The sequence below is a fragment of the Ovis aries genome, chromosome X (assembly GCF_016772045.2).
Source record: "Ovis aries strain OAR_USU_Benz2616 breed Rambouillet chromosome X, ARS-UI_Ramb_v3.0, whole genome shotgun sequence".
NCBI lineage: Eukaryota > Metazoa > Chordata > Mammalia > Artiodactyla > Bovidae > Ovis > Ovis aries.
The window spans coordinates 50,938,006-50,943,467 of record NC_056080.1 but is presented as its reverse complement, the minus strand read 5'-3'; the positions used below and the strand labels follow the sequence as shown (position 1 = coordinate 50,943,467).

At 49.6% G+C, this 5,462-nt stretch overlaps 1 long non-coding RNA gene across 1 annotated transcript; it reads right to left on the bottom strand.

Annotated features, from left to right (window-relative positions):
* Positions 1-2,418: 2,418 nt before the first annotated feature.
* LOC105605462 (uncharacterized) lies at positions 2,419-3,223 on the bottom strand. The gene is made up of 2 exons (XR_001025180.4): positions 3,043-3,223; positions 2,419-2,631 (listed from the first exon to the last, which is right to left on the bottom strand). It is a non-coding gene; the product is annotated as an uncharacterized LOC105605462 (long non-coding RNA).
* Positions 3,224-5,462: the final 2,239 nt, after the last annotated feature.

The following is a 5,462-nucleotide window of genomic DNA, read 5'->3' as shown; positions in this document are numbered from 1 at the left end:
ACCTTTTCCTGAGGTAGGCGTGTAACTAAATAAAGGTCAGCTTGTCCAAAGCACAGAGGGCCTCATCCTGTTTTTCATCCTGAATCGCTCAGGATGCACTGTCATTCAGCAACCACAGTGGTTACAATTTAACCCTGTAGGACTGGCTGTGAGCGATGCTGTTTGTCTTAGGGATCCTAATTTTTCTGAGTCTACAGATGGAATTTCTGAGCTGGCTGGGGTCTGTGTCCTCAGGTGTGAACTATTAAAGCCGTTTTGCGTGGGAGTCTAGGATGAGCAGTCTCTGAGGTGATTCCAGATATCTGTCCCAGGGCATGAAGTCTCTGAACTATTTAGGGGGTCTTTGTCAAGAGGGTTGGGCCTCTGAGCTGTTCATGTATCTGCATATGACAATAGTCTTAAGAGGAAGGCTGGATGGACCCCACTCTCACGGGTCTTAGAAGTAGACCTGTGATTTCACATTTGCTATGATTTCTACCATGCCTCCCTACAGAGATAAAAGCTTGGGGTGCCATCCTCAGAAAGGGTAAGTCATGTGCAGTTTACAGGAGCCCATGGTAATAATCCTGTTAAGCACAATACTTGCTGACATGAGTACCACCCATGATAGGGGTCCTGTGACAAAAACCGTGTACACACTCTCACTCAGTGAATCTGCCCAACCTACAACAAGGAGGGCAGCATTTGCAGAAGGGAGCTCAAGGCCCACTGCAGATAGGAGGTCTCAGCTCATGATGACGGGAGGAACCAGATGTAAGCTTGGGTTCCTTGGTGGAGCCAGGGAAGACTCAGCACGACCCTGGCCAGGTAGAATGTAGGGGGGCGTTTGCACAGGGCCACAAGGACCCTGTGACTGACTCACTGTCAGGATATGTCTCTGTGTCTCCCCATCACACACACAACTTCTTACCTGGTGTATGGAATGTAATCTTAATATTCCCTGGAGAGGTGGTGCTAAAAGTCACAGAGGTGAGCCTCCAAGTAGCTGGGGAGAAACCTCACATTCGCCAATTTGCACAAGGCTCCACCACAAATGCAGAGATCCCTGCCTCTCTTCCCCCAATAAAGCAGTCATTGGCACTGAGATCAGCAGGAGGGAAAGCTGGGCTGGAGAAATTGTGAGGGACCCTATATACAGATGAGCCTCGCTATGACTGGTACATGTCCTTATCATGATAGGCAGAGGCCCCGGATGTGTGTTAAGGGAGCATGATTAAAGCCCAGGCCATGGGCAACTGAGTCATTCCCTAGAGACAGTCCCTGGGGAGAGGCTTTTATTCTCCTATAGAGAAAATGGACTGTACATCATCCAGTAGCAGGGCTGGGGGCCTGTAGGTGGGTGCTAACTAAGTGGGGACAGTTTGCTGCCAGAAATAGTCTCTCTGTCCCTGTCTAATGCTCTATATTTGTCTTTTTCTCTGCCATCTCTGAGCTTGTTATATCATCCCTCTGTGCCTTTGCAAGACTCAGTGTGACCTCACTCACACCAAGAGGTTCCTTGGCTTTGTCTCTCCTGAGGGTATCTTCGATTGACACGGATGTTCACTGGGAGCAGTAGGGGGGATTCTCCTTGAGTGTAGGGGATTCCAGGAAAGGCATGTTCAATTGCAGATGGCCTGTGGTTTTTCTGGTGTAAATCAAGAGCTCCTCAAAAATCACTGTGTGATCTGGCTCTCTGAGAGAAGCCTAGGGGTTCCTCTGGTAAGAAACCTCCTGTGGCTCAAGTCAAAGTACCCCCTCTGGCCAGAAAGCCCTATGGGACCTGACCCTCATTACCTCTCTCATCAGATCTCCTGGCTCTCCCACCATTATGCTGTGACAGGCACACAGGCCTCCTCACTCTTGTCATACACACTACACTGAGTTCCTGGAGAAGGAAATGGCAACCCACTCCAGTATTCTTGCCTGGAGAATCCCAGGGACAGAGGAGCCTGGTAGGCTGCCATCTATGGGGTCGCACAGAGTCGGACACGATTAAAGCGATTTAGCAGCAGCAGCACACTGAGCTCCAAGCCCCAGTTTTTCAACTGGCCCTAACTCTGTCTGGGATAATTTTCTCCCAGATAGGCCATCTCCTCTAGGCTTTTACTCAAATGTCACAATCTTAGAAAGAACTTCCCTGACCACTCTTTCTAGGTATCATCCCTCCTATTTCACTATCCCGGTTTAATGTTAATCACAGCAGTTATGAACACCTGAAAATTACTTATCTTTTGGGGCTGTATGACCCCAACACAATATAAGTTTCATGAAGCCAAAGTTGATTTTCTCTTTCCTAACACACATAGTTGTGCTTGATACAAACTGTGGAGAGAATGAAAGAATGACGGAATGAATAAACAAATTTGAACTTGTTGAGAGAGGCATAGCTAGACAGGCTGTGGATTCTGCTAGGGAACATATTCAGGGATGACAAGATGGTGAGAAAGCGGTGGTCTTTATTTCATCTGCGCGGTATCCTTGGGTCCCCTTGGAGCTCACCCCTTTCCTAACAGAATGGAATGTCCTGTTGTCTTTTTCAGTATTTCTCGCAGTCCACGACAGAGGCCTTCCCCATGCCAGGCCTTCAGATCCCAGTCGGAAGCTTTCTCCGGACCGTGGCTGGCTCTCCTGATGAAACCGATTCTGTAACTAAACAGGAAAACACAAACAAGTACAGAGAAAATGGTTTCAATGCTTCCTGTTACGATAGTGGCTCCTACAGAGAAGTAATCTTCAGTTTACGAAGACTTTTTTCTGGGTCCAAGACAGCAGCAATCGGCGGGGTTTTCATCCTAACTTTGCCGTTCCACCCGTGGAGGAGGATCATCCTCTAATGGGCCACCGGCATCTAGATCGGCTGTTCTTCAGTCTCACCACCAAGGGGCGCGCGAGATGAAACACTTTTGTCCTGGAATGTACCACTGAGGGGTAGCGGTAAGACCACCCACTCTGGAAGGTACCATTGGGAGAGGGCGTGTGACAACGCTGAGCCCCTTTACACCGCGTCGGGGGTCGACCACACTTCCCAGCGGAGGCACTCGTGGCGCCATGGGTCCATACCCATTCGCTCCATTCCGTCTTCCCGTGGCATTCGAGTCTGAGTGGACACCGGTATTAAGCTGCAACTTTTTTCGTCTCTTTTCCAACCTCACCCCTTGGTTTCTACACGGTTTCACCCAAGGGGGATGGCTACGGAGCGAGACAGGCTGCCGGTTGCGGGTATGGCGTCAGGAAGCGTTCTGGGCATTGATTGGTCGCCGCGTGCTTGCCGGACTCAGCTCTTCCGGGACGCGAATAGGCTCGGAAATCCCGCGACTCCGGCTTTCCTTGGTCGGCCCCCTTCGATTTGGCTGGCTGGCTGGTACGGGCACTGGGATCGCAGAGCTGGAACTGAGGCCCACAGGCCTGTGTGTACGCGTGCGCCTGCGTTGCCGTGCGCGGCTTTTCAGAGCATACAATTTTTCTCTGAGTTTTACTGCTTTTCCCGAAGGGGTCGAATAAGCTGCCCTGGTTAGTGGCGAGGTTTGGCGCTGTCGCTGGAGGAGCATGCTGACGGCGTTTCAGTCTTGTTTAGCTCTCGCTCAGTCTGTATCGTGTGGCCACGCACGGTCATTTGCACAAATGCATGCAATTCTTGTCCAGGGAGAGGTCTCTGAGTTTGGTGTCTCTCCCTGGAGAGTAAAGTGTATCTGGCAGCTTGGGGTTGTGTATTGCTACGTGTGACGACACAGGTGCTGTTTGGGTACATTTGATCTCCTTGAGCCTTTGGGCGGAGTTGTGAGTGATGGAATATTTGATCTGAGTGGATTTTGCGAGGCATAGTACAGAGCCCCTAGGATGCGTGTGCCTGTATTCCGGGGTGTGCATTTTTGGAGCTTTCTCTGGGTGTGAGATCTCTGTGTAGGCGTGTGCACCCCAGACTGTGAGAGCTCTGAGTTTTTGATTCAGGGTCCCATGTTGTGATGTCTCTGAGCTGCTTTAAGGATGGGTTCATGTAAAGGTGTTAACTATCAGCCGCTTGGGGATCTGTGCACAGGGTGCAGGTTTTCCATCTGTCTGGGGACTTATCTAAAGGTTATAGGATGTTCTTGAGTTATTAAAAATTCTGTCTTTCTGTTTCGGGTTTTTGTATTAGATTGGGAAGTGTCGAGTGGTTTGGGAGTCAGTCTCCATGATGTAAAGTATCTGTGCAGCTCTCATTTGTTTCTGTCTGGAAGACTTTGGTCTGTTTGGAGGGTCTTTGTCACAGTGTGTATGGTTATGGTCTCAGTTGTGTTTGAGGGTCTGAGACGAGTTGTGTGCTCTCTGTGCAGAGATTCAGTGAGTTCTTTTTGGTGTCTCTGGGTATCTATCTGAGCTGTCTGGAGTCTCTGTGTCAGAAATAAAACCTCTTATGTTCTTGGCTGTGAGGTCTCTGTCCGGGAACTGAGGGTTTGGAAGCTGGCAGAATGATTCCGAGGCCTTGAACCTCACATGCTGACTGTGTGTTGTTGAGCGTATCAGTTGTCTCCTGGAATCTCAGTATGCATCCTAATTATTACAGTGGGTCAGTGCGCGTCTTGTAGGGTACCTGTGCATGTTAGCAGTGTGTGTTGCCTGGCTCCAGAATGTCCTTCCACAAATGTTTTCTGAGCACCTGCCATATACCTGAGCACTATTGGAGGAGTTTGTGACAGGACAGAAGTGACCACGTCTCTCCTTTCATAGACTTGGTGGTCAGTAAATCAATCAGGGGTGGCAGGCACTATGAGGAAAGGTAATGTTAGATCAGGGGAAAGGGTATATGTAGGTATGATGTTATTATTTTATATAAGGCAATGAGGGAAAGTCTCCCTGAAAGATGGCAAGTAAGCAGAGATCTGGAGGAAGTGAGGGAGCAGGCTGTGGGGTTATCTAAGGGAAGAGCATTCCAGGCAGAAGGAACAACGGATGCAACTGTCCTGGCATGGAAACCTACTTGGCGTGCTCCTGAATGTCAAGGAGTCCTGTGATGCACGGGGTTTGGCATGTAGCACCCATTGAAAGGGGTCTGGTTGCTGCTGTCTCCGTGTCTCCCACAATTTGTGATCATCCGCATTTCACAGATGAAGGACTGAAGGCTCCAACATGTGCCCTGCACCTTCTCTCCTACCTATCCCTGAAATTAGGAGTGAAGCCTCTGATCCATGATGAGTGAGAGAGAGTGTGAGTGTCCTGTCTGCAGGGATGTCACGCTGAATGTCAGCCAAGCAGCAGAGATCAGTTATACTGTGGGAATCACTCTTGATGGAGGGCAGGACTTAAGAAGAAAAAGGAACTGGGGCAAAGGACAGAGGCAGGAAGGGAAGTTGGAGGACAGTGAGGGGGAAAACAAAAAGACTGGCTTCATCACATTGCTTGGGTTTGGCCCAGTTCACGTTGATTGGCTGACTGTATTAGGACATATTCACCTATTCCTGTCCCTACCCTTTCTTTCCCTTCCCTTTTTGGTGCCTGAACAA